This window comes from Entelurus aequoreus, linkage group LG22 (assembly GCF_033978785.1).
Source record: "Entelurus aequoreus isolate RoL-2023_Sb linkage group LG22, RoL_Eaeq_v1.1, whole genome shotgun sequence".
NCBI lineage: Eukaryota > Metazoa > Chordata > Actinopteri > Syngnathiformes > Syngnathidae > Entelurus > Entelurus aequoreus.
Genome location: NC_084752.1, coordinates 16,036,836 through 16,048,634, shown reverse-complemented (window position 1 = coordinate 16,048,634; position 11,799 = coordinate 16,036,836).

The window sequence follows — 11,799 nt, the reverse complement described above, 5'->3', positions numbered from 1 at the left end:
GAGGGCCAGAGGCCCCAAGGGGCCAGGCCAACATGGCCCCGCGGCCATGATCCATAGACGGTCAGAGGCCCCAAGGGGCCAGGCCAACTTGGCCCCGCGGCCACGATCCATAGAGGGTCAGAGGCCCCAGGGGGCCAGGTCAACTTGGCCCCGCGGCCACGATCCATAGACGGTCAGAGGCCCCAAGGGGCCAGGCCAACTTGGCCCCGCGGCCACGACCCACAGAAGGCCAGAGGCCCCAAAGGGCCAGGCCAACTTGGCCCCGCGGCCGCGAGCCACAGAAGGCCAGAGGCCCCAAGGGGCCAGGTCAACTTGGCCCCGCGGCCACGATCCATAGAGGGTAAGAGGCCCCAAGGGGCCAGGTCAACTTGGCCCCGCGGCCGCGACCCACAGAGGGCCTGAGGTCCTAAGGGGTCAGGCCAACTTGGCCCCGCGGCCATGATCCATAGAGGGCCAGAGGCCCCGAGGGGTCAGGCCAACTTGGCCCCGATCCATAGAGGGTCAGAGGCCCCAAGGGGCCAGGCCAACTTGGCCCCGCGGCCACGACCCACAGAGGCCCCAAGGGGCCAGGCAAAATTGGCCCCGCGGCCATGATCCACAGAGGGCCAGAGGCTCTCAATCATTATTATCAAAGCTAATTCTCAAATTGGATGGATCACACAACCTCACTCACATATTCTTTATCAATTATTAAAGGTTGTTTCTGAATTTTGATCACAGAACTTAATGCAAATATTCTTGATTGATTGACAAAGCTCATTCTCAAATTTTGATTACACAACCTTACTCTGACAAATTATCATTATCAAAAAGCTCTATCTCGAATTTGGATCACAGAATCTCACTCAAGTATTCTTAGCTGTGCCCCTCCCCCATCAAGTCTTTCATAAACCGGTCTGTTCTTTTAGAATCTCCTCATTTGGTATTTTGAACTCGTGAGAGACTGCTCAAAATTTGGTTTCCTTTCCCTCAGTTCAGACTCAGAGATAATTTGAAATCATTCAACAAGAAGTTTAACGCGCGCACACACACACACACACACACTTGAGTTGAGCATTACTTGGAAATTCTTATATTTTCCATTTTGCTGTTATTATCAGCATCTTCCCATTTTGTCCTTTTCTTTCGAGAAAGTTTACAGTCTGACATTTGTCACTGCTGTCAGTTAATAACTTTTTGGTCTTTGACCCATTTTGTCATTTTCTCGATTCGATCGTCACTGACCACTCTCTCCTGTCTGGCAGACATCGTTGCTGCCATCATAGCTAGCAAGCTGCCTGCAGCGGGTCATCCCTATGTTCCCCGTCCCTATGTTACCCGGGTCCTATGTTCCCCTCTACCGGGGAACTAAGGACCCTTTTTAAAAAAAAGGGTTCTATGTTCCCCGCTGCGGGGAACGTACAACACTTTTTCCAGAAAAGGGTTCTATGTTCCCCGCTGCTTCCAATGCGCGACTAAGTAAGACGCACGCAGACACGCATGACAGAGACGCGTTTAAGTTGTCGAAGGAAGGAAGTTCGCGTTTGAGTTGCTCTATCTGCTGCCGCACGCCCTGTGACAGGTTAGGTTTAGGGATAGTTTTGGTCAGGGCACAATTTCGCCAAAAAAAAGTGCTCCACAACGCCCTGTGACAGGTTAGGTTTAGGGATGGTTTTGGTCAGGGCACAATTTCGCAATTTCGCCAGATACAATGCAGGGAACATAGGACCCTTTTTTAGAAAAAGGGTCCTAAGTTCCCCGGTCGCATACAAAGACCCAGGAACAACCGGGGAACATAGGACCCGGGGAACATAGGACCCGGGGAACATAGGCACGCTCCCACCTGCAGATAGCAACATTTTGGTGTCCTTTGGGAAAATATTTAGAAAGAAGACAAAAGTACACACAGTTGTACAACTATTATCTTTATGATCTTTTTTTTGTTAGTTTCTCTGTTACTGTGTGTGGCCAATTAAGCGACTTTTGGCCATACCTGGCTGGTGACATTTAGCGACTTTCTGGTTGATGTTAAGATTAATAATAGCAACAGTTCTCTTCATCTTAATGCAATTTATTGTGTCTGTCTCTCCACATTTTGCCATTAGGTACTTTGAGCTCTTGTTGGTCAGTCACTCTAAGGTACATTGTTGCTGCCATCATAGCTAGCAAGCTGCCTGCAGATAGCGACATTTTGGTGTCCTTTGAGAAATATTAAGAAAGAAGACAAAAGTACAAGACATTGTACGATTACTATCTTTTTAAAATTATTTGTTTCACTGTGTGATTGACCGACTTTGCCGCTAGATTTCGCGTCTTTTGGCCATACCTGGCTAGCGACTAAAAACATCATTTAGCGACTTTTTGGTTGTGAAGATAAGTGGTAAAAGCAGATCTTCCTGTTGGTCTTCCCACATTTTGCCATTTGGTACTTTGCACTCTTCTTGGTCACTCCAAGGCATTTGTCCCTGCCTTCAGCTAGTCACTTGGCTCTTTTGGAATATATTTCACTGTAATTGGCTCTCTCTCTCTCTTTCTCCTCAGTACAAATCAGCCTGTTCCCTTGCCATTCATCACTGACCACTCTGCTCTCCTGTCTGTCAGACATTATTGCTGCTTGCAGATAGCTTGGGGTCCTTAGAGAAAATATCAGAAGAGAAAAGTACACAATTATCTTAATTATCTTTTTTATTCAGTCAGTCCTTCAGTGAGTCCCAGTGTGTTGGCGATTAAGCAACGTTGGCATTCAATTAGCGACTACATGGCTGGCGACTCAAAAAACTAGAAAAAAAGTACAAAAAGTTGTACAATTAATATCTTTATTATCCTTAATTCCCCTGAATCCTAGAGTGTTGCAATTAAGCAACTTTGCTGCTAGGTTTAGCGACTCTTGTTTTGGGCATACCTGGCTAGCGACTACAAACATTATTCAGCAACTTTTTGGCTGTTAAGATTAACGTTAATAAATTAAATCCTAATACAATTTATTGTGTTGGTCTCGCCATCTTGCTATTAGGTACTTTGAATTCTTGTTGGTCTCTGCTAAGGTATCTGGCTGTTGTCTTTGCCTTCAGTTAGTCACTTGGCTCTGGAATATATTTAACTGTACTTGGCTCTCTCTTTCTCCTCAGTACAAATCAGTCTGTTCCCTTGCCATTTAGACATTTTCTTGATTGGATCATCACTGACCACTCTGCTCTCCTGCTGTCTATCAGACATTGTTGCTCCCATCATAGCTAGCAAGCTGCCTTGGTGTCCTTTGTGAAAATATTTAGATAGAAGACTAAAGTGCACAAAGGTGTACAATTATTATCTTTTCAAAATATTTGTTTCACTGTCAGTGTGATTGACCGACTTTGCCGCTAGATTTCGCGTCTTTTGGCCATACCTGGCTAGCGACTGAAAACATCATTTAGCAACTTTTTGGTTGTGAAGATAAGAGGTAAAAGCAGATCTGCCTGTTGGTCTTTCCACATTTTGCCATTTGGTACTTTGCACTCTTGTTGGTCACTCCAAGGCATTTGTCCCTGCCTTCAGCTAGTCACTTGGCTCTTTTGGAATATATTTCACTGTAATTGGCTCTCTCTCTCTTTCTCCTCAGTACAAATCAGTCTGTTCCCTTGCCATTTAGACATTTTCTTGATTCGATCATCACTGACCACTCTGCTCTCCTGCTGTCTATCAGACGAATCAGTTGATTCTCTGCTCTCAATTGTCTATGCTAGTAAGCTGTTATTCTCTGCTTTGGAGTGTTGATGCTGGGTTGCTAGTTTTCTAAATCACCTCACACACTTGAAGGAAGCAGCACCGATCATAAACACACAAACAAACACACACACACACACACACACACACACACACACACACACACACACACACACACACACACACACACACACACACACACACACACACACACATAGTTGGTTTATCTGTTGTGATAGGCAAAGAGCCAATGTGCAAAGAAAGAAGGGAAATATGGATCATAAACGTTTAAGTGGAGGAGCTAGAAAAAAAATTCAGCAAGAAAAGAAAAAAAAGGAATCAGTTTTACTTGAGAGTGTTCCAAATATCTCCAGCTTCTTCAGTACAAAGACATCTGCTGAAAGCAATTCTATAAATGCTACTGCAAATTCAGCTAAGGTTAGCAATGCACCTGAGCTAGCATGTAGCTCCCAAGATCCTGAGACCACTACAAGTGTAGACACTGAACCAAATGCTTCTGATGCTTATGATTCAACCAATTCAGCAGTAGCCAGTTGCTCGGATGAATGTGAGGTCACTGCACCTCTGGACAGCATAGAAAATGAGCTGAATCTTTCTTCAACACCATCTACAGTGACAACTCTACCTAGTGATCCCGCTAAATGGGCTGAGACCCTCACTGAGTCAATGAAGGAAGTTCTTATTCAAAGAGGTGCAAAATCATTTCACAACCGTCACAGCCATTATCCAGCTTCTGTGAGGAACAGTGGGCTAGGAGGCAAAACCCGATGCCTAAACAATGAACATTTTACTTCACACTTGCCCAATGGACAACGAGTACAAAGAGAGTGGCTGATGTACTCTCCCTCTACTGGTAATGTTTACTGCTTTGCATGCAAACTGTTTTCCCCAAAAACGCATTCTTTTGTGACAGGCTATTGTGATTGGAAACACTCAGAAAGATTTGGTGAACATGAGCGAAGTGCTGAGCACATAACCTGCATGCAAGCAGTCTTGAACCGCGCCAAAGGTGCCACAGTTGATGCAGACCTGTTCAAACAGTTTCAGGCAGAGAGCAGCTATTGGAGGCAGGTGTTACAAAGAGTTGTTGCAGTCATTAAATTCCTTGCAGAAAGGGGCCTTGCATTTAGGGGTAAAAATGAATCGTTAGGGTCTCCTCTCAATGGGAACTACCTTGGTATTCTGGAGGTCCTGGCTGAATTTGATCCCTTTCTAAAGGATCACATCAGAAAGTTTGGGCAGATGGGTCGAGGTAATACCTCATATCTGTCCTCCACCATTTGTGAGGAATTCATTGAATTGATGGGTGCAAAAACCAAACAGGCTATAGCAGATGAACTGCAAGCAAGCAAATACTACTCTATCATTGTGGATTCAACCCCAGATTTATCTCATGTGGACCAATTGACATTCATATTCCGTTTTGTTAGCAAAGAGGGCAGTGTTGTTGAACGCTTTGTGGGTTTTGAGCCCATTACTAGCCATACAGGTGAAAGTTTGGCTAACTGTGTCATGTCTGTGTTGGAAAATCTAGGGTTAGAGCTGTCAAATTGCAGGGGGCAGGCTTATGATAATGCCAGCAACATGTCAGGGAGGTATAATGGGTTGCAGGCTCACTTAAAGAAAAGCAACCCATTAATACACTATATTCCATGTGCAGCTCACTCTTTGAATTTGGTGGGAGTCAACAGCATTGACAGATGTGGAAATGAAGTCTCTAAGTATTTTGACTTGATTCAGTCTATTTACAACTTCACAACTGCATCCACACACCGATGGGACAGGGTATTTGGCAATTCCAACATAGATCTCACACTTAAAGCTTTATCCAACACGCGTTGGAGTTGCCGTGCAGAATCTACCAAAGCACTGTGGCAGAACTACAGTAAAATAAAAGCAGCACTACAGGTTATTTCCACTGATGACACAGAGAAACGAGACACACGAACTGAAGCTGACAGTCTAGTGCGGAAGCTGGATTCACTTGAGATGGCCTTCATGGCAGGCTTTTGGGACACTGTTCTGTCCAGATTTCAGGCCACAAGTCTGCAACTTCAAAAAGCAGACATGGACCTTGGTACAGCAGTTAGATTGCTGGAATCTCTGCGCACCTTTGTTCTCTCCCAAAGAGATCTATTTGATCATTTTGAGCAGAAAGCCTTAAACATGTTGGGTGGCACCCCATCTTACAGGGCTGAACGGACGAGGAAACGTAAAAAGTTTGCTGATGAATCAGCATCCCCAGATGTTGTGCTTGAGGGAAGGCAACTGTTTCAAATAGAGACATTTATTGCCTCTATTGATCAACTGAGTTCAAGCCTTAATCACCGTCTGGAGGCCTACAAACATCTGAACAATTTGTTCAGTGTCCTTTTCTCTTTGGATACAGAGTCCAATGCTTCAGTCCTTCACAAGGCCAAGATTCTCACTGAATCATACCCATCTGACCTCAATGAAAGTCTTGGACAGGAGCTTATACAGTTCAAATCTTTTATACAGCTCAACAACACTGATGAGGAGAGGACCCCTTCAGGACTGCTCAAAACAATAATACATTTTGGACTACAGCCTACGTTTCCTAATACATACATTGCGCTACAGATTTTTCTCACTCTACCGGTCAGTAACTGTGAGGGAGAACGCTCATTCTCTCTTTTGTCAAGAGTAAAAAATGAGCTGCGCACAAGAATGACTCAGAAAAGATTAAATGCGTTATCTCTAATGGCAATTGAGAGTGAGCTGACAAGAGAGTTGGACTTCAATGATGTGGTGGATGATTTTGCAAAATTGAAAGCACGAAAGAAACCCCTTGCTTAAAGGTGCACTGTGTAAGATTTTTAGGTTATTTCCAGAATTCACCCATTCACTAATGTTAGGCTACCTGTTTTCATGAATACTTACCACCACCATAAAATTCTAAGTATCCATTATGACTTGGAGAATTGCACTTTTGCCATTTCTGGGAAGTGTCACCTGGATTGTGAAGATAGGATTGACTTTAGGCAGAAGCTTGGTGCTTTCTCTGGCAAACTGAACCTCAAGCTTCATTCTCTGCAGCTTTGCATTCTTGTGCAGACTTTCATCCACAAGGAACTTTTCAACTTCCCCACTATCGTGAAGGGGCCATCAAAAGATTTCAGTGTGCCCAGCATGTCTAGTCTCTTACTCTCCTTTCTTTGAGCCATCTCTTGTTTCTCATCTGCCCTACTCTCGAATTTTGCCTTCATGAATTTACTCCAGTTGAGTTCAACCTCCCTTTTTGCTTGTGCTGCTGCCTTGAAACCTCTGAAGCTCCTGGCTCTTCTGTAAAATTATTGACCTATTGACTGCGTTCAGTGTGCCCAACTTCTTCAGTTTGTAGTCCACCTTGCCACATTGTCTCTCCATCCCAATGTTGTGCACAGGGGTGCCATCAATGTTACTAGCCTGTTCACTGACAGGGTCCATTGGGAAGGTCTCCTCATCCATCCTCTGCCTGGCCAGGACAGTCTTCAGATGGGGCAGCATGAGATCTGTCAGCTGCTTCACTTCATCCAAGTATTCGGCAGCCACGTCTGACACTGAGTTCAGGACATGTCCAGTGCCTGTCCAGCCACTATAGCATTCTTGGAAATGGGCTATCTTGACCTGCATGCAGCCCTTGTACCATGAACTGGCCTACACCTTTCTTTGTGGTGCTCTCCGATGCATGTTATCATTTTACCTTTCTCCTTCTCCTCAAGCTTAACCACAAATAGATACAGACTTTGAGCCTCAATTTGCTGCACAGCTGCCGTTATGCCAATGTGTTTTCCTAAGATATTATTTTATTTTTAATGATAGAAGGGAGGAAAAGGGGGCAAAAATCATGTCCGATTTAGTTTTTTGGGTGGGTTGGGGGGTTTATTTCATGATAGCTACCAACTTCCAATACATAATATCTCTCAAATGACCCAATGCACCATCACTGAAGTGGGCGTAATCATTTTCAAAAATGTTTATTTTTAGGCCATTTATCCCCTCCCCCTGTGTCTGTGTGAAACCTGTGCTTGTCAGTGTCTGTGTGGTATACCTAATAGTGTGTGTGCAGTATGTGCACTCTTCTGTACAGTACAGTGTGCATGTCTGTTCACAGTATACAGTATTTCTTGCATAGTGCGTGCGTGTGTGTGCGCCCACACGCGCGGGGGGTTGAGGGGCCAAGACCATGTCAGGCCCAGGGGGCCAAAATTTCTTAATCCGCCCCTGACTGTAGTGCAAAATAACTACAAAATAATAATGGATTAAGCAAAGAAATGAAACCAAGCACCAATATGATTCAGTTTAAGAGACTGTTCAAACTATAAGTGTTCACAAAGTACACAGAACAAGAATTATAATGAACATCTTGAGCTCTTTTTTTTTTAAATGTATTTAACATGTGTTTACTTACCATGGTATATTATTTGTTTATTATTTATTAGTTCACTGTTCTGTTACAGAGAACAAGGAAATGGGATCAAATTGCTATGGTATGAAAAGGGGTAGGATTAAATAAGCTCTGCTTCTTCCTACTCCTTTTCGGACGTGCTGTCATGAAACAACTGGAAATGTGTGATGCCTTGCATTGTATCGCATGCATGTTCCAAAAAAACTGAAACTGAAACTTAACAAACACATTTGAATACGTAATAATTACTGTACGTATGTATCTATTTAACATGGTAAACACATGAAGTGACACATTATTGGTCATTTATTCAAATCAAGTATGCTTATATAAACATTTTGTTGTACACATGTTGAGTTGTGTAACTTTAAACATACACTGTACTTGAATGTTTGTATGCGTGTTGAAAATAAATTATGTTTTTTTGCATGCACCTAGAACCCTCGTGTGTCCAATGACTTATTCCCCATTTTTAGACGCCCAAGTGCAGCTGGAATAGGCTCCAGCACCCCCCACGAGGGACAAGCAGTAAAAAATGGATGGATGGACAACAATATCTAATATTTATACATGGACCATTCCATTTCTGTCCTTGATCAACTCTGAATCTGATAACATGCATATTGATCCATTCTAATTAGCACATCTCAGGCAACATTGTTTTTGGTCCAAGATGACTTGTTCGAGTAACAGGACTGAAAGTAACAGTGTTGAGCATAGAATTAGCAAATACATGTAATATAGCCACGTTGTATTTATAATAATAATAACATGTACATCCCAGTGATTTAACAACAACGTGACTAAAAGATAATATCAAAATATTAATTTAGGTAACAGGACTGTGCTGAGATGTAACCCAGCCATGACCGAACTATTGTTGAATGTGCAGAAAAATATGTGACTTGTCCGCATTTTTCAGAGGTTATGTGTTAGGGCGGGGGTCAGCAACCCGTGGCTCTTTAGTAAAAATGTACGGAAATATAAAAAATATGGGGTGAAAAATATATTTTTTGTTGTTACATGGTTCCTGTAGGAGGACAAACACGACACAAACCTTCCTAATTGTTAAAAATCCCACTGTTTAATATGTTTGTGTGTATGCTTCACTGATGAGTATTTGGCGAGCGCCGTTTTGTCCTGCTAATTCCAGCGGCCTGTGAACTCACCGTTGTGTGAAAGTGACTCAACAGTTTGTTTACATGTATAACTTTCTCCGACGCTGCCACAGAAAGACGTGTTTTATGCCACTCCTTCTTTGTCTCATTTTGTCCACCAAACGTTTTATGCTGTGCGTGAATGCACAAAGGTGAGCTTTGTTGATGTTATTGACTTGTTGGTGTGCTAATTAGGCATATTTGGACAGTGCATGACTGCAAGCTAATTGATGCTAACATGCTATTTAGGCTAGCACTATGTACATATTGCATCATTATTCCTTGTTTGTAGCTATATTTAATTTCCTTTACTTATGTCCTCTGTGTATTCAGTTTATTTTGCCATGTTTCATGACATATTATCTGTATGTAATATTGGCTGCATTTCTGATAGTTGTTTGTGTGCCATGTTGTTCCAGACCACAGCAAACGTTACCCAGCTTGCAAAGATTGTAATAAATCCATTAGAGGAAGACAGCCTGTCGTTTCCTTTAACTTGGACACACACATCTATACCTTTGGCCATTCTGAGACAGTCATCTCACCCTCTGAGAAGTTTTACTAATGTTTTCCAATGTTGTAGGAATGTGTAGAATAAATATCAAATTTCAACATTTCTGTCAACAAAGATTTGCGTCAGCCTGCGACACATAAGTCGTTTTGATAGTAGGCTAACAGACACTTACATCATGTGTTGCCTTCATTATAACACTTATATAAGTCTTTTAAGTTTTTGCGGGTCCAGACCGATTACTTTTTTGTATTTTTGGTCCAATATGGCTCTTTCAACATTTTTGGTTGCCGACTTCTGGGTTAGGGTGACAGAACTGAATGAAACTATTGACAGTGTCCAGTAAGAATTTTAATAAAGTTGTTTTTGTAGTTTGTTTTTAAAGGCCTACTGAAATTATTTTTTTTCATTTAAACGGGGATAGCAGATCCATTCTATGTGTCATACTTGATCATTTCGCGATATTGCCATATTTTTGCTGAAAGGATTCAGTATAGAACAACGACGATAAAGATCGCAACTTTTGGGATCTGATTAAAAAAAGCCTTGCCCCTACCGGAAGTAGCGTGACGTAGTCAGTTGATAGCCTCCTCATATTTTCCTATTGTTTTCAATGCAACTAGAGCGATTCGGACCGAGAAAGTGACGATTACCCCATTAATTTGAGCGAGGATGAAAGATTCGTGGATGAGGAACGTTAGAGTTAAGGACTAGAATGCAGTGCAAGACACATCTTTTTTCGCTCTGACCGTAACTTAGGTACAAGCTGGCTCATTGGATTCCACACTCTCTCCTTTTTCTATTGTGGATCACGGATTTGTATTTTAAACCACCTCGGATACTATATACTCTTGAAAATGAGAGTCGAGAACGCGAAATGGACATTCACAATGACTTTTATCTCCATGACAACACATCGACGAAACAATTTAGCTACGGAGCTAACGTGATAGCATCGTGCTTAACTGCATAAAGAAACAAAATAAATAAATCCCTGACTGGAAGGATAGACAGAAGATCAACAATACTATTAAACCAGGGACATGTAAATACACGGTTAATGCTTTCCAGCTTGGCGAAGCTTAAAAATGCTGTTGCTAACGACGCCATTGAAGCTAACTTAGTATAACGGGACCTCACAGAGCTATGATAAAAACATTAGCGCTCCACCTACGCCAGCCAGCCCTCATCTGCTCATCAACACCCGTGCTCACCTGCATTCCAGCGATTGACGGAAGGACGAAGGACTTCACCACGATCATCCGTGCGGTCGGTGGCTAGCGGTGGCTAGCGTCGGCTAGCGCGTCTGCTATCCGAGTCAAAGTCTTCCTGGTTTAGTTGCTGTAGTCCACCGCTAATACACCGATCCCACCTACAGCTTTCTTCTTTGCAGTCTCCATTGTTCATTAAACAGATTGCAAAAGATTCACCAACACAGATGTCCATAATACTGTGGAATTTTGAGATGAAAACAGAGCTATTTTGTATTGGATTCAATGGGCTACCGATACTTCTGTTTCCCTGGTTACGTCACGCGCATACGTCATCATCCAAAGACGTTTTCAACCGGAAGTTTAGCGGAAAATTTAAAATTGCACTTTATAAGTTAACCCGGCCGTATTGGCATGTGTTGCAATGTTAAGATTTCATCATTGACATATAAACTATCAGACTGCGTGGCCGGTAGTAGTGGCTTTCAGTAGGCCTTTAAAGACAATAAGCCAAATGTATATTTGGGATAAGAAGCAACACAATTATTTGCAAGAAATTATGAAAAATTTAAATTATTTTTATTTTTTTTATCTAGGTTTATTTATTATTATTATTATTTATTTATTTATTTATACACTCCCACAAGCACATGTTTTGTTTATATATGATTTGTTTTTTTGTTTTGTTTATCCTCTACAAAAAATGATTGTATTTATTCATTTTGCCTATTTGCACTATAGTGTATATAAAGTATATATTTTCTTTATCAAGGCTATGAATATTTATGTTCCTTGGAAAAACTCCAATAA